The 18,367-nt window shown below is 34.7% G+C and overlaps 2 long non-coding RNA genes across 11 annotated transcripts in view; one reads left to right on the top strand and one right to left on the bottom strand.

Annotated features, from left to right (window-relative positions):
* Positions 1-230: 230 nt before the first annotated feature.
* LOC112640757 (uncharacterized) overlaps positions 231-18,367 on the bottom strand; it is a 79,234-nt gene continuing 61,097 nt past the window's right edge. For all 6 annotated transcript variants that reach the window (XR_003124188.3, XR_007411363.1, XR_003124189.3 and 3 more), the window contains 3 exons: positions 3,290-3,321; positions 1,239-1,376; positions 231-415 (listed from right to left, as the gene is read on the bottom strand). This is a non-coding gene — a long non-coding RNA (uncharacterized LOC112640757). The remainder of the gene's footprint in view (positions 416-1,238; positions 1,377-3,289; positions 3,322-18,367) is intronic.
* LOC112640758 (uncharacterized) overlaps positions 7,839-18,367 on the top strand; it is a 56,378-nt gene continuing 45,849 nt past the window's right edge. For 3 of the 5 annotated variants that reach the window (XR_004816751.2, XR_003124190.2, XR_003124191.2), the window contains exons 1-4: positions 7,839-8,060; positions 8,901-9,535; positions 11,795-11,947; positions 13,279-13,443. This is a non-coding gene — a long non-coding RNA (uncharacterized LOC112640758). The remainder of the gene's footprint in view (positions 8,061-8,900; positions 9,536-11,794; positions 11,948-13,278; positions 13,444-18,367) is intronic. The other 2 variants (XR_003124192.3, XR_003124193.2) reach the window with 2 other exon arrangements.

Here is an 18,367-nt window from a genome sequence, read left to right on the forward strand (position 1 = left end):
AGATTAGATTGTGATAGTTTTCTCTTAACTTTGATCAGAAGACATGGGAATTCTAAGATGCACCTGGGGCAATCAGCTGCCTTCCAGATATATCCCTTCTGCCCCATATTGTACAGCAGCCACCCAATACTCCTTTGTAGTCAGGGTAAATTACTCCAACCCTGACTTTCTTTACCTGATTGTTTTTTCTCTCTCTCCCTCTCTCTCAGCATTAAGACACAAAGCAACTATTTGAAGTTTCAATTCTAAGTTTAATGAAACTATTGGTTTATCCCCTAATGGAATTATTTCCCCTTGGGAACTAGAACCTCTAAGACCCATTAAAGTTCAGAGTTGCATGGATAGGAAACAAACATTTTTACAGGGGCTGAGAGTAAGAAAGACACCCTTTAACTCTTGGACTGGCGAATCATGGCTATGGAAAGAAAAAAAAAAACATCATAAATTAGTCTCTGATCTAAGACATATCCTGGACAACATTACCACAGTGCACCAACATAACATATTACTATAAGACAGTTCATTGTTCTACCAGACAACCTGTTTCAAGATGGGTAAAATGAAGTGAATTCCATGAACATGGCCACATTACTGCCCTTCAGTTGCTATAAAATTCTGTTTGAGTATCATGTATTAAGCTTCTGTAAGTCCATGGACTTAGCAAAAGTATCATGTGCAAGGATGGCAAATCCAGATCCTGAGTAAGTGTCTATTCAAGTGAAACAAAACAAAGCAAAACAAAAAGCCTGATGATTTTTCCGTGATAGAAGTAATCCAAATATAATCAATACAATACATGAGGCTTGGCTATTTCTTTTAGGGAATGGAGCCACAATGGATCTCAGTGTTGGCCTCTTCTTTTGGCAAGTTAGCCACTTAGCGATAGTTTTAGTCTGGTTGCCTTTAGCAAGTGTAAGACCATGGTACTGAGCCTGTATTTGCACTCTATCCCTGATACCAAGACCACTTTATTCATGAGCTCACTGGGGAATGACCAGGTTGTCTGAAGTAACAGGCTGACTGGTATCCACAGAATGGGTCTTGCTATGCACAAAATTATATGAATTCTTCTCTGCAAAGAGATTTCTATTTGGTGAGCATTCACATGAAGCACAAATATCCTCATGCTCTTTGATCATTCAAAGAGGTCTAGCTACATAAATATTCCCCAGTCATTCATCTCACCAATTTTCAATTACCTTCCTTAAAATCTATGACCATTTAGCCAAACTACTAACCTTGCTTATGAATATCTGTTGATCTCTAACTCTGGCATCTCTTCTTCCAGGAAAAATGAATCAAGCACACTGCTTTAAGCTCTGTCTACTGAAAGGATCTTCCATCGTTATTGTCTTCAAGGCCATCCTGTAACTGGGCTTCGGGATAGCAGACAGCAGACATCTATTTTTGTGTAATACATATTGTCCAGTATAATTTATAAACCAAGATTTAAATTTAATTTAAATGGTTCTGTGCCCATGAAATGGCATAACCAAGGAATTGGTTAAGTAATCAAAATCCTGTATAGTAGTGACTCAAGTCAGATTTCTATTCACCAGACCTAAACTTTTCAACTCATACAAATCAGTGAGATCTTTAGTAGTCTGTCCATCTGTGGAAACATGACCCATCAATGCCAAATATATCTGCAGATAAGATTATTAGATTACTGCTTTATCTCTATTTCCCATTAAGTTAACAGCACCTACGTCTTTGATAATTTACAGCCTCAACCTGGTTACAGCCACTTTGGGATCTCATCATCCCTACTGCATTAAGGGACCTTGGTTTGATAGTAGCAATTCTCATTTTTCATTTCTAGGCTAAAATGAATAAAAACAACAGCTCTTTGGGGTGCCTGGGTGGCTCAGTTGGTTAAGCACTGGACTCTTGATTTCAGCTCAAGTCATGATCTTGTGGGTCATAGGATAGAGTCCTACATTGAGCTCTGAACTCAGAGAAGAGCCTGCTTGAAGATTCTCTCTCTCTGCCCCTTCCCACCTTGTGTGCACACTTGTAAGTGCTGTCTCTCTCAAATAAATAAATAGGTCTCTAAAAAACAAAAACAAAACAGCTCTTCAATAATAAAGAGCTATAACATAGCTCTTCAAAGCTTTCCTCATGAAAGAGTAGATTCTGGACCCTTCTAGGTGATATACTAAAGGAATAGTAGGCAACTTTTACTTCATAAGTCATATCTAACATTCTAATCTCTCTAAGCCTTTGGATAACTTCCTCTACAATATACTCAGAAAGCTCTGGTATTTAAATTTTCTCTAGCATAGGTGTAGGCCACATTTGGGTCCATATGTCCGTCATCATCAAACTATTAGATCTATTCCTTTCTATTTGAGCTAATAATTCAACTAAGAATCTTACATCAATAGATTCAGCCCAATCAAATATTATACTCTTTCCAACTGAACTCAAGACCCTTGGGACCCATTTTCTCATATTTTCCCCCAGATTCCTGTCTATATAGATTAGGAAAGTAATACAATTATCTTGGTGTATGTCATAGTATTAACTGTTCATACTTTTTAATTCATCTTCTGGGACCAATTGGAACTTAAGTCTAGTTGTATATCTACAAGCTATCTTCTGAGGAGGATAGACAGTGCCTTAGAAAGACACATTATGAGATTCAGGCAAAGACAGATTCACTTCCTAAAATAGAGGGGATGTCTACTCTTACTATCAAATGAGGCTCAGTAAAATTTAGGGGACTAAGGTCCCCAGTTTCATAAAAATCTGCCTTCATGTTCCATTCCAATTTTCAGAAACTAAGTCTTTCCAAACCAATACCCTTTATCTAATATAAGAGATCCTATAAGCAGACGAATTCAAGTTGCATTGTAATTCCCCTATCTGCAGGAACAGACTTTGGTTTAGTTTTCAGAAATCTCAACCATGTAGCTATAAGAAATGAGAATTTCTTACAGGGTAGTCTTTGAGTTCTTCTAATCCCTTGAACTGGAGTGAAAGATTTATGACCCTGAGCTCATGATTTTATTTCTACAAGTTCTCCACTGTGTTTATAAGTTAACAACCAACTCAATTTTACTGTTTATTTTCACTGAAGTGTTTCATAGTAGCAACTACTTATCATGCCTTCTTTCTCCTTTCTCTTCCTAGGTGCTTAAATACAGTTGTCTACAGGTGATAATTTTAAGTAACCGTGTCACCACTGTATGCCAAGACTACCAGTGCTTGCTTTACAAAAGGAAGCAATAAAAGATAGAAACTGAAGTAGTTTGGAAAAATCATACTTTAATGTTTTTATTCTTACCGTTAAGTCGACCACAGGAGGTAGGGAGCCTCCTAAAAAAGCAAAATAGAATTCTTTACTTAAGATTATTCATCCCAATGCACAACTGACTTATTTCTCATGAAAACAGAACATTCAGATAGACTACTGATTAGTTTAGCTTGCTTTATCAACTAGAGAGATCAACCTCCCGGCACTTATTTTTACCCTCAAATAAAATAATCTCTTTCATGTGTTAATTTTTGTGTCAGCTTAGTCTAAACATATCATGAAAAGTAGACCTTGCATCCTTTACCAGTTAAGAAAAAAAAAAAAAAAAAGCCACGTGGTCCCAACTGAATCTAACTAGAAAGAAGCTGCTAGGAAAGTCATAGGGTATTTCCTGTTAAGTAAAACTGGTATCCCTATTGCCTGGAGTCATAGAGTCAGTAAGCACTTGCATTTTCAAATATAGTATTTAGGGAGACCATGGATTTTCAAACTTTGAAATGGCCATAAATTAAAAAAAAGAAAAAAAGAAAAAAAAGAAAAGAAAAGAAAAAAGAAAAGAAAAGAAAAGAAAAGAAAAGAAAAGAAAAGAAGGAAGAAGAAAAAAGAAAGAGAAAGAAAGAAATTAAGAAAGAAAGAAAGAAAGAAAGAAAGAAAGAAAGAAAGAAGAAAGAAAGAAAGAAAGAAAGAAAGAAGAAAGAAAGAAAGAAAGAAAGAAAGAAAGAAAGAAAGAAAGAAAGAGAAAGAAAAGAAACAAAACAAAACAGTAACAAGATTGACACCAGTCAGGAAAGTCTTCAAAACAGAATGATCTTTTGGCAGCACTGTCAGTTTCACTGTTCTGAAATAAATGGGGGTCTACTGCTAAGATGCCAGAGAAACACTTCATTACCCCCATGAGTCCTGGATGAGTGAGGTTTGTATGCACGAATTGATGGGTGGAGTACACTGGATATTGCTCTGTTTACTGTTAAATTTCTAGCAGCATAGTAAAATGCCAGCTACAGAGTCTTTGATGCAGCCAGCAGAATAAGCAAGGATAGTTTGGGACACAGAGAAATTCTACTGCCTGTTGTTATTCTCCACTGGCTCAGAACAGAAGAAATCAGTTAGAAGTCAGAGGGGAATTGAAGTACCAAATTTCATTTGGTTTCAAAGTTGGGGAAAAAAATAGTGTTAGTCACACAGAGAGGAAGAACATATAGAATCCAAAGTGGTCACACACAAAAAACTCTTGGAAGATTAGTGAGGCCAATGGAGATGAGGGCCACTAGGCACCATTAAGAGGATATTTTGTCTGAAAGTAGAGGTATATAATTTCAAGTGTTCTAAGCATGAAAATAAACTTAAGTTTTATTCATATGAAGTCAAAGTCAACTACTGGATAAAAAAAACAAAACAAAACAAAACAAAACAAAAAAAACCTTCAATATGACATCTCCAAAGAATACGTATACCAAGAATAACTGAAGAAGCAGGTGGTTCCATGGAAGAAACAATTTCATATTTTTTGACAGGTAGTATAGATGTTAAGGTCCCTGATTCTAGAGTCAGGTTTTAATCCTGAGTTTTAATCCTGAATATAACTCCTACATGACCTGGGCAATTACCTTAACTTCCCTATACCTCCAGTTTCCCATAAGAAATACTGGTTATATGGTCCTTTAAGAGTTATTCTCAAGGTTAAATAAGCAAATACATATAAATTACTTAACTCTGTTTATAGTAAATATACTCTAACTCTTGCCTCTGTTTAGACCCAAATGTTAGTATTTATGTAAATAGATAGGATTGATTTTCTTGCACTCCATTTGCTCCTAAATCAGAAGATTTCTTGGTTAAATATTTTAGTGAAGTATAGATTGATGCTTTCCTGCATCTTAGTAACATTCGCATAAACCTCAGGAGGCACAGGCAGCTGATAAGCAGCAAAAGAGTAGAAGCAAACTTTTCAAGAAGTCATTGCCCAGTTACCAGTATAGAAATTCCCTCTACTACTACCTTAAAAATCTTGCATCTGTCACTCAGAAGACATTCAATGTCCTCCTAGTCAAGAAATACCTGACACTTCAACAAAATATCTTCAATTTTGATCTTCCCTTTTGAGAAGTATTTTATACTATCTAAGCTAGGGTACAAAATAACCTTTTTAATTAGTTTTTTGGAATAAATGCTTGCTATGCCCACAGTGAATAAGTCTCAGGGAAGGTATTTGTATAACAATACTACTGTGTACCTGAGTATTTACTGGATTGAGAAGTGAGGCTTCAAACATTTCAGATGTAATGGTACCTGAAGAGAATTCTTCAATCCAGGACTTTAAATATAACACAAAGGTTTACTGACAAATACTGAGTTCATACTCAGTAGTAGAATCCTATTCCGGGGGGGGCGGGGGGCACGTGGGTAGTCCAGTGGTTGACCGTCTGCCTCCTGCTCAGGTCGGGATCCCTGAAGTCCTGGAATCAAGTCCTGGGATCGAATCTCACATCAGGCTCCCCATAGGGAGCCTGCTTCTGCCTCTGTCTATGTTTCTGCCTCTCTCTGTGTCTCTTGTGAATAAATAAATAAAATATTTATTTAAAAAATCCTATGATGAGTACTATGTACACATACATATTACAGAGCTGCACTGCCCAATATAGCAGCCGCTAGTCCTATGGGGCTACTGAATACTCCTAAAAGTGGTTAGTCCAGTTAAAATGTGTTCTAGAGGCACCTGGGTGCCTCAGAAGGTTAAGTATCCAACTGTTGGATTTAGCTCAGGTCATGATCTCATGCTTGTGGGATTGAGCATCAGGACTCTGAGCTCAGTGTGGAGTCTGCTTCACATTCTTTCTCCCTCTTTTTCTGCCCCTCCCCAATTGCACTCTCTGTATCCTCTAAAATAAATAGAAACTTTTTAAAAGTGCATTAAGTGTAAAATACAATTCAGATTTTGAAGACTTCTTCCAAAAAATGGAAGTAAGAAATCTCGGGTGCCTGTGTGGCTCAGTGGGTTAGGGGTCTGCCTTTGGCTCAGGTCACGATTCCCAGATCCTGGGATTGAATTCCACATTGGGCTTCCTGCTCAGGGGGAGCCTCCCTCTCCCTTAGCCCTTCCCCCCAGCTCATGATCTCTGTCTCTCTCTCTCTCTCTCTCAAATAAATAATAAATATTATTTTTTTTAAAAAATCTCAATTTTTACTATTTATTGCATATTGAAATAATATTTTCTTCATGTCAGGTTAAAAATATGTTGTTAAAATTAACTTCTTTTTACTTTTTCTATAATGTGGCTATTAAATTTAATAGCATGTATATAGTCATCACTATATTTCCATTGTGCAGTGCTGTTCTGAAGGATAAAAAGCAGATTTTGACAGCAATTATAATTTCTCTTTCACTTAAGGATTTAAAAAAACAATACTTAAATATTACAGCTAAGAATGTGATTCTTCAATTCTCTCTAACCTGAAAAATCTTTTCTTCAATTATTTCTATATTTACATTATCTTTAAAAGACCAGTTTAGGGATCCCTGGGTGGCGCAGTGGTTTGGCGCCTGCCTTTGGCCCAGGGCGCGATCCTGGAGACCCGGGATCGAGTCCCACGTCGGGCTCCCGGTGCATGGAGCCTGCTTCTCCCTCTGCCTGTGTCTCTGCCTCTCTCTCTCTCTCTGTGACTATCATAAATAAATAAAAATTAAAAAAAATAATAAAAAAATAAAAGACCAGTTTACTATCTGAAAAATAGGTAGAAAAGAACTGTTTTAAATCTTTACTGATGGAAAAGCAAAACAACTTTATTGGCAGGATAGGCTATTTTCCACTTGAAGTTGGAGCTGAACACCTAATTCCTCCATTCATGAATACTAGAATATTTCTGTAAAACAAGTTAGTTCTTCCCAGTAGAGAAAGCCTAGGAAGCCTTCTATTTACCATTTCTGTCATCATTGTTACAGTTTTATCATTACAGCTTAATCATCTCCTACAAATGGAAATCCACCCTCCCTACTCCCGTCCCCTCCCAGGGGCATTATTTTAGTTTGCTTTCTTCATTTCCATTTTACAAAGTAGTCTAATCTGGTCCTCCTGGAAATCTCCCTTTATATTTCTAGATGTTTGCTTTTGCTTTTGTTTTCAAACAACTAAAAAGTTACAGAAAATTTGTAAGAATAGAACATTTCCATTAGATATTTTTCTGGAACATACATACATACATAAATTAATATTTTTCTGAAACCATGTGTGGATACATTGCCAACATAATGTCTCATCACTCTTGAATATTTAACTATGATTTTCTATATATAAGGTGACTGCCTTATAAAACTGCAGCAACACTATCAAAATCAGTTAATTATCATTGCACATGAGACAGGCTTTATTTTCTAAAGATGACTAAAACCTAATCTCTCTTCCATCTCACATGTTCTTTTTATAAAGTGAGCTTCACATTTCTCCCATCAAATTTGTGGTTTCAGCCTAAAAAAAGGAGAAAGTGGGAAAGTCTTTATTTACTGTCCTTGCATCTGAGTAACTTCTGAGGCTAAGTCATAAATGATGATAGAACTTCCGTATGATTCTCTCCGGATACTCACTATTGGAACCCAGCTACCATAGTGTGCCGAAATACAAGCCTAACATGGAGGTCTGGGTTCTGAGCCAATAGCCAGAATCAACCACCAGGCAAGTGAATAACATAACAAATGATTCTTGCTTCCAGCCAACAAGTGTTTTCAGCTAGACGACTCTCTGGTTTCATGGAGTAGAAAGAAATTATCTTCACTGGGCCCTTTCTAAATTCCTAACCCACAGAATCTGTAAGCATGATACAATCATTATTATTATAATTTACACCATTAAATTGAGAATGTTTTCATATGCAATAGATAACTAGAATAATACATCATCATCATCCAATCCTCAAACCCCATTCAAGTTAGCCAATCATTGTCCTAAACAAATCTGTTCTAACAAAGAATTCAGTTCAGAAATAGAGTTACATTCATTTATTAACCTCCTTCAATCTGGAACAATTTCTCGGTGTCTCTTTTCATGATCTTAATGTTTTTAAAGATTATAGGCCCAGGGGTGCCTGGGTAGCTCAGTTGGTTAAAGGTCTTACTCAGTTTCAGCTTATGTTATGATCTCAGGTCCTGGGATCAAGCCCCTCACTGTGCAGGCTCAGCCCAGAATCTGCTTGCCCCTCTGCCTCTGCTCCTCCTTCACATCCTCCTCCCCCACCCCACTCACATTTTCTCTCTCACACTCAAATAAAAATAAATAAATAAATAAATAAATAAATAAATAAATAAATAAATAAAATCTTAAAAAAAAAAAAAGACTACAGGACCCACTATTTTACAGAATGCCCTTACACTTAGGTTTGTCTGAGATTTCCTTTTGATATGATTCACATTTTGTATCTTTGGCATGAATACTGCAGGAGTGATGCTGTGTTTTTCTTTTGCATTCATATCATCTAGTACATAAATTCAATTTGTTCTAATACTAGTTATATTTACTTAGATGCTCAGTAAAGGTGTTGTCAGTAAGGTTTACTCTTTTTTTTGTAATTGTGTTTTGTTGGAAGATAATTTGAGATCATATGAATATCCTTTTTCTTTCTTTTTAAGATTTTATTTATTTATTCATGATAGACATAGAGAGAGAGAGAGAGAAGCAGAGACACAGGCAGAGGGAGAAGCAGGCTCTATCCTGGGAGCCCAACGCGGGACTCGATCCCGGTTCTTCAGGACCATGTCCTGGGCTGAAGGCAGACGCCAAAACGCTGAACCACTCAGGGATCCCCGAATATCCTTTTTCTTATCAAATATTTATTTATCCATTTAGTTTTTACATAAGTATGGATCATGGTTTCTTCCTTTATGCTATAGTATGATCCATTATTATTTTATTTATTTTGATATTCAAATTCTCCTAGATTTGATCAACGTGATCCCTTAACTGGTAATAATTATCTGATAAAAATAATTTTATTTCTAGAAAATAAAAATATTTTCTACTTTCTGATACAATAAGATATTTAGGCTCACCTTGTACTTCCCTTCCCTTGCCTTAGGATCAATCATTTCTCCAAGGAGTCCTAAGTCACTTTTAGTGGAGAACAGTGTTTAAAACACAATGTCTGGTCAATAAAGGTGTTTGTGTTTTTTTTTTTTTTAAGGTGTTTGTGTTTTATGCTAACCCATATGCGCAGTATCTTTCCTGGCTTTGGCAGTTCTAGTGCCCTTCTGCTGGACCCTAATGCATCTATCCAAGGCTAAAACAATAGGTATTTATGATAGTATCTTTACTTTTTACCCCCTAGTATAAACAAACAGTCCTTTGGTAAATGAGCACTTCCAATATTTTCTCCCAACTCTGTTATTTTAAATGAATAACATTATTTGTTCACTAATTTATAGACACTATAAATCTGTTCAGACCAAAATACACACATACATACTCATTTTATACCCTAGATCATTTCACTGGCAAACTAAAAACTAAACTAAATTAATGTCTGATTAAACACATTTTGAGAATTGAAATCCCAAGAGAATTGTGCAAATCCATTTTATGTGATAATTAACAATGTAAAACCTGAGCCACATAGAATAGTTTGGAATTTTATTTAGATAGTCCCCAGTGTCAAACAAGAGGGAATTAGGTTTATTCAGTGGAATGTTAATTTTCATAAAAGTGCATTTCCACAATTAAGCCATGTTTTCTAACACAATTCAAGATAGGGTTATAGATATAGATAAAATGGTGAAAATTAGATAAATAGTCAAAGATACATTGAATAAAATTTGGTATCAAAGATACATTGAATAAAAAATATATACATTGATATAAAAAATTTGGTCTCCAAAAAAATTTGGAGACACATAGATTTAAGACACATTCTCTATTCTCAAAGAGTGTATTGTCTACTGGGAAAGGTAACCATATAAATAATTATAATAATTAAGTGTGGTAAGGGTGACAATAGTGATAAGCACATGGTGGGGAGACACACAAAAAAAGGCTTCCCTACCAATCAGAAAGAGAGGTATTTGGTAAGAAAGGACTATTGCCATCTTCCTCCTTGAATCAGGCCAACCAAGGTAGGAAATCACCTACAGAATATGCTCTTGCAAGCAACTTTCCTAATATGGGAACTGATGGAAACATAGCTAGCAAGTTGGAGAACCAGAAATGTTTTCAAGAGTAGACAAGTTCACAGCAAGGAGAATAATGTCAATGCCTGAGCTGGTCTCCAAAGAGCTACTATTTTCCAATATTAAAAAAAAAAAAACAAAAAACAAAAAACTGATCTTTTAATGCCTTCAAATTAGGACTGTGAATTTTAAATAAATAAATTGATAGAAAAAATAGAGAAAGCAAAAGGAAATTATTTTCTTATTCTCAAAAGTGGCTATTGTACAATACTTACTCTTACCTTCTGCTAACATGACAAATCTTCAGAAAATATCATTTAAAGTTAATTTACTTATATTTCTACACTGGTAGAGTCTATAACATATTGTGTTAAAATAAAAGTTAAATTTATCCTGCTGGCTTTCCATGTTTATGATATAAGGTAGAAAATTATAATTAACTAGTTCTCCAGTTTTCCACTTAAAAATGTATTTCTTTAAGCCACTTACAGATTACTTATAGTCTCAATTTTAAGTTTTTCCATCTTTAAAAAGTGTTGGCTATACTGGCACTGATTATGTTTTAGTGCATTCTAAGATAGTAGGAAGCCATAATGTCTTCCACATTGTGTTAAGTCACAAATTTATTCAAGGCTGTGGATAACTTGTTTTAAACAGTTGTTTCATTTCATTATTCTGAGTCCCAGGACAAACATCATGGGATAAATATACTGTAAATATTTACATTTCTTCACAATAATGGGAATCACAAGGCTAAATCCCTATGTATTGCTCTAAATATTTACCTTCCTATGTTAGTAAATGCACTCAAGGACAAGAGCAATCATTCTCAGTGTTCACAAATAAGAACTGCTTAACTTAGAAAAGTAGATATTTCCTGCATATAACAGAAAAAGGCAGAAAAAGAAACTATGAATTCCATCAGGTTTTTTCCCATATACATATATGTACATTTGTAATTAATTCTATACATAATTATATGCTAATAATATAATTGATTTCATATATACATTTATACTTTAAAATCACAAGTACTCGAGGACATCAAAGGACATCAAACTCCTGCTGCTTGTAAAAGATGTGGCATATAGGAAGTCAGGATAAAGTATATACAGTCCTTAAAAATGAGAATAGAGAGACTTAAGTCATCCTCAGAAAGTATCTCTCACTCCAAGAAATGTCCTGGCAGCAAAGCAAAAAAAAAAAAAAAATTTTTTTCTTCTTTTATTCAGACAGCTGATTAACACTGAAATCACAAAGTCTCTCTCTGATTATATTTACTCTAACAGCTCTTTCTCTGGTTAGTCCCAGTATATTTGACCAACTCCTTTCTTTTCTTTTCTTTTTTTTTCCTTCTTACTTTATTTTGTTTAAATTCAATTTGCTAGCCAAACTGTGGAAGGAGCCATGATGTCCTTCGACAGATGAATGGATAAAGGAGATGTGGTCTATATATAAAATGGAATATTACTCAGCCATCAGAAAAGACCAACACTCACCATTTGCTTTGACGTGGATGGGCCTACTCCTTTAATAAGAAGGTTCTCCATTGTTAAGCCACTTTTTTATTTTTTCCTCCAATCCATTTAGCTCTATTAATTTTCACTTCCTTTCCTGTATAGAGTAATCTTTATGGACTACCACTTCAAATATGTGTTCACATTAATTTTCCCAAATTTTTATAAATCAACTTAAGACTAAACATAAACAGAACTATTTGGCAGGAAAAAGAAAATACAGTGTTGAAAACTCTGTACCTTAAAAATATACTTAAACAATTAAAAGCAGACACAGCTTTGGTGCAATAATATATCCAAATAATAGGGAAGAATTTGTAAAACTGAGTATCACAGATATGTAATTTCCAGCAAATGACAGAAAACAAATTAAGAGAAGGAAATTTTGAATCAGGCTGTAATAGAGACTATATATGTGTATGTCATATTTCATGTATGTCACATCTGGCTTAAGTTTTCATCAAATGTTTACAAAGAAAAATCAAATAATCACATAATCACATAATCTCATATAGTTATAGTGTTTGTAGCTGTTCCCATGTGGGTATGTTTGTGTGGGTGAATGTGTGAATGTGTCTGTGTCTGTATATGTTTTTTTTCTGACTATATAATACACATTATATAAATATGCAGTAAAAGGAACACGTGAGTGAATAAATACAGATAATTTAGAAAACAACAGATATGCTCAAAATCTCCTGAATTACTGTCTGGTACTGCTGGGTAGTGTTTTTTACTCTGGTACACTTTTGTGGCTTTTTGCACTCGAGGCTTTGAGCCCAGGGCTCACAGGCCAATGAAGCAGCACTTCTTAAAAGCTATCTATCACTTGCCCAAGAGCACACCTGTTTGAGTGGTTCACCCATTATTTTCATATAATATTTTGACATTATTTCATGATACAGTTTGACCTTACTATGTTACAGTCATTTGGCAGAACCTTTGTTCCCCAATGCTGTGCCATCGCATAATCCAAATGGTGAACATATATTTTCCTTAGCTGGCCTGCAGACCTGTTACAAATTGACCAAAATGTTTAACCTTAATTTTAAGGATTAAAGCTATTTGTTTTATGTACTTTTATCTGTACTGGTCTTTTAAGGGCTTAGACTAGTCCTTTGGTATTTTTATGCTCAGCACTGGACATAATACAAGAAATATATTAGTTTCCTAAAACATGACTGCTGAATTGCACATCCCTGAGAACTAAGTTGTTGGTTCACTCTTCTCCATATGTCATTTTAAAATCAATACTATATTGATGTGAAATTGAATAAAATAATATACGGTATAGATATTACCATAGTAAATAATTAATTTTTCATTGATTTTTCCATACCATTATTATAATAAAGCCACAGATTTCTATTGAGTATCTATCTGCTTTCTGGCAATTCCCACTTGGCATACTGGGTTATAATGTCAACAAAATCTTGGATCTGTGCCCAAGGAGCTCACAAGTCTTGTGAGGGAGTATAGTCAGAGGGTGACCATAACTCAATGTTTTATCTGAAATAGAGGTAAGTACAAAAGCATACAGAATGTACTCTGATTCATTTCTATAAAAAGGAATAAAGACTGGTTTCCAAAAGAAGATATACCTAAAAAAAAAAAAAAAAATGAGATATTTCTGTGCTTACAGTCTAACAAAATGGCCTGCAATAAAGACATGTTTAATTAATTGTTGACTTTAAGCTAAACTTTTTACAATATATTATGATTCCACTATTTTTTTTCCTTCATGTTCTTCTGGACTGAAAAACAAAACCAAAAACAAAAATCATCTTCCTTTATATTTAAATTAACCAGGAATGGTTTAAATTCAAAACAGCATGTTCTGTCTCTAAACTATGAATGTCTTCTTTTTTTTTTTTTTTTTTGAATGTCTTCTTTTAAATGTGTAAAATAATTTGTGAAGTAGGATGGAATTTGAGATTATTTTAAAGGACAGCTCAAGAAAATATTAGAATGAAGTTAATCTGAAACTTCTATCATATAGAAATTGCTTGAGAAAATATAAGTATGACGCCATTAGTTTGTTAATCTCATAGTTACCGCATCAATTTAAGTAAAACTGAGAAATAATCCTGCCCTCTAGTGGTGCTTAATAAATGTCAAAATATACTGAAAACACCATTTTCTTGGTACAGCCAATTCCGAATTTACACATATTTGAGTAGAAAACACTAAAACCTTATATTTTGTATTAACAAATAGGTGTGCTTAAACTAACTGTTTTGAATGTTGTGTGGGACATTTCATTTCCTTAGAAATTAAGCAAAACAAATTTTGTTACATAAGAAATATTCCACCCTGCCTGTGCTCGTGAATGGTATTACCAATATTAAATTAGATTATTTGATGGATTCTCTTTCCATTTGAATTTTGACAAAAAAATTACCATCTAGGGAAAATTTACAAAGTCTGAACGTTTCCTTATTCAACCACCTACCAATTTATATCACCATCCAGTTTTCCCCATGCCCTCAACAAGCTCTCATCATGTTGTTTATCTCTGTTTAAAGGTTAGAGAACCCACATCTCTCTTGCTGACATAGGACTCTAAAGGAATGCAATTATCACAACTAACTAGTTTATTCTTGTAATGTCTTATTCTTGATTATATGTTAGATGACATTTAAAATACATTTATTCTGGGGATCCCTGGGTGGCTCAGCGGCTGTCTGTCTGCCTTTGGCTCAAGGCGCCATCCTGGAGACCTGGGATCGAGTCCCACATCGGGCTCCCGGTGCATGGAGCCTGCTTCTCCCTCCGCCTATGTCTCTGCCTCTCTCTCTCTCTCTCTGTGACTATCATAAATAAATTAAAAATAAAAAAAAATAAAAAATAAAAAAATAAATAAAATACATTTGTTCCAGACTTCTAAGAAAAACAATATTTTCTACAAGTAAACATAGCATAATTGTACACACAGAAATTATAACACAAAAGAAGATACACGGGTATTGAAATATAAAGACATAAATCCTAAAATTTAGACTACTTGCATTTTTTAAATCTGCACTTATTTTTACATATGATTGACATTAAAAAATCAAAACTAGCTTATAGTTATAGAAACATAGTAGTAAAAACTATTAGGTGTTTCAGAAACAACTATTTAAACAATGAATGAATGTTTGAAAGAGATTTATTGACTTAGTCAAGGTTGTACAGTTGGTTGGTTGGTTGGTTTACTGAAAGCCAGAACTCCATGGCAAAATATGTTTTTACTTATTGTTCAACACTACTTCTAATTTACCAACATACCTATAAATATGATTTTCTATGGTTCAGAATCTTGTCATGCCCACATCCTAATCCTGAGAATCTCTAACTATGCTACTTTACAAGAGCAAAAACTGAGGCTCTTTGAGATAGGAAGATTATCCTGGATTATCTAGGTAGGCCCAACATAATCACAGTGTTCCTTATCAGAGAAAGTCAGGAATGTCAAAGTCAGAGAGGGAGATGTGATGACAAAGCAGAGAAGAGAGAGATTTGAAGACACTGTCCTTGAAGATGGGGTCACAAGTCAAAGAATGCACCTGGTGTCTATAAAGTGGAAAAGGAAGGAAACATTCTCCCCTAGAGTCCCCAAAAGATTCAGTCCTGAAAACCATTGTATACTTCTGACCTCAAGAACTGCAATAGATCTGTGTCATTTTAAGCAACTAATTTTATAGTAATTTGTTATAGCAACAATAAGAAGCTTAATAAAACCCAATTAGATTATAAATTCCATGAAGTCTGGGGGAATTTCTTCTCTTTTCCCTGTCTCATTGACTATCGAAGTATGGTGCCTGAAATCGCAATTTCAGAATCATCTGAGGCTTTAACAACAATGCACATTAACCCATTCTAACCTCAAAAGGCTTATCATAGCCACCATGGGAGGGGCTCAGAAATCTCTGTTTTCAGAAGCCCCGTAAGTGATAAGTGCAAAGTTTGTGAACCACTGACTTATATAAAGCATATCTTTCTCCTAGTACAGGGATGAACACAGACTGGAGAAATAAACATACACTTTAACAAATGTAACTGAATTATAAAACTGACAATACCTTGACTCTCACTCCACAATATGATTGATAGACTTTTACAATTTAAGTGTTTCAAAGACTTCTTCAAGGAAGAAATAGGGACATAACCCCTCCCTACAACCATGCACTTCCCCTTCAAACAACATATGGTGTAAGAATGAGGTTGAGTCTAGAATTGGCAAAGTAGTCTAAATACTTCCTAATCTGCCAAAAAAAAAAAGATTTGAAGCAAGAACAGATAATCTATTTCATTAATAACATATTAGTTTATTAAGTCAAAAATTAATATTCTAAAGAATAATACCAATCTGGTTCTCTCTCTTTTTTTTTTTTTACTACATAGATATATGTGAAAATATTCTCTGTAAAACATTCAACCAAAATAAATAGGGCAAACTAAAAATAACTCTTTTATTACTCATCACTTTCCCAGAATCCTCACCCTGGATGTAACCATCCCTAACAGTTTTACAGTTTTGAGTGCACACTTAGGCTTATGGATTTATATAAAAGTTCATCATACATCCATACAATGACTCTCCCACCCAAATGAACACACTCATATTTGTGAGTCTATTATCTCTACATATGTAACATAGAGATTATATATGAAGAAAAATAATTTTAGAAGTAAATAGAATATGTATATATGTATATCTGTATATGCACATACTAGTCATACACAGAAATAAGATATATATATCTTTTGTCTTGGTGTTTTTCTATTTTAGAACACTTATGTGTATTTTATTTGTTTTATGGACTTAAAAAAGAGTGGGCACTCTAAAGTTTGTTTTACCTATCACCAATGATGCACATTTACATTTTCCAAGTTCTCATAGCTTTGTAAACACATACACACATATTTACATATACATAAATACATATACATTGTACCAATGGAATGTAACATGTCAGTGAATTGCTGTGATCAGAATTATGTCATCAAGTCCTAACACACAATACCTGTTTACTAAATGTCTTAAATAAATGAAGGGCTGTATGATCCAACAGTAACAGAGTATAGTAGTGTCACCACATTCTTACCAGTATTATTATTTAGCAAACGGGACATTAACCTAATATATGGTTTAAATGGATTACTGGTGAGAGTGGAACAAGTTTCCTTATTTTTATGTGTAAATATATTTTTCACGTCAAATTGTTCATACATTTTGTTCTTATATATACTAAGAGTTTATTTATTTTAGTTTTCAGATAGATTGATTCTTGTATGTAATAAGCAAATTGGTCACTTGATGTTTTGAACAGTACACAGTCCCTTCAGGAAGCATAAGGTTTTTCTTTTGGAAGTGTTTTCAGTAATTGCTGTGTTACTTTCCACCTGTCACAATAACTTGGAAGATACTTAACATGACCAAGCTTAAGAAAAGAAATACCTAAGACTAGGTGGATATTCAAGCCTCTTTTCTCCACATATTCCAAAATGAGGACAAATAATTTACTCTTTTTGATTTGGGGAATCAGTCAAAGGCCCAATGAAATAAATATAAATCTCCACAGCAAAGGAAACAGTCAACAAAACTAAAAGGCAACCTATGGAATGGGACATCTTTGCAAGTGACTTTATCAATAAACAGCTAGTATTCAAGATCTATAAAGAACTTTTTCAAACTCAACACCCAAAAAAACAATCAAGAAATGGGCAGACATGAAAACACATTTCTCTAAAGAAGACATACACATGCCCAACAGATACATGGAAAAAATGTTCCACATCACTTGGAATCAGGGAAATACAAATCAAAACCACGATGAGATACCACCTCACACCACTCAGAATGGTAAAATTAACAAGCCGGGAAATGACATTTGCTGGCAAGGATGTGGAAAAAGGGGAACCCTCTTACACTGTTGGTGAGAATGCAAGCTGGTACAGCCACTCTGGACAATGGTACAGGGGTTCCTCAAGAAGTTAAAAATAGAGCTAACCTACAATCCAGTATTTGCACTACCACTTTATCCCAAAGATATGACTGTAGTGATCTGAAAGGGCACCTGCACCCCAATGTTTATAGCAGCAATGTCCACAATAGCCAAACTGCAATGGAATATCAGCCATCAGAAAGGATAGATACTTCCATTTACAGTGACCTGTATAGAACTGAGGGTATAATGCTGGAGTGAAATAAGTCAGTTGGAGAAAGACATTTATCATATAGTTTCACTAATACGTGGAATCTAAGGAACAGTGCAGAGGATCATAGAGAAAGTGAGAGAAAATGGAATGGGAAATCATCAGAGAGGAAAAAACACATGAGAGACTCTTAACTCTAGGACACAAACTGCGGGTTGCTGGAATGGAAGGAGAGGTTATGGGGTAATTGGGTAATAGGCACTAAGGCGGGCACATGATGTGATGAGTACTGGGTGTTATATG

This window comes from Canis lupus, chromosome 6 (assembly GCF_003254725.2).
Source record: "Canis lupus dingo isolate Sandy chromosome 6, ASM325472v2, whole genome shotgun sequence".
Classification (NCBI taxonomy): domain Eukaryota; kingdom Metazoa; phylum Chordata; class Mammalia; order Carnivora; family Canidae; genus Canis; species Canis lupus.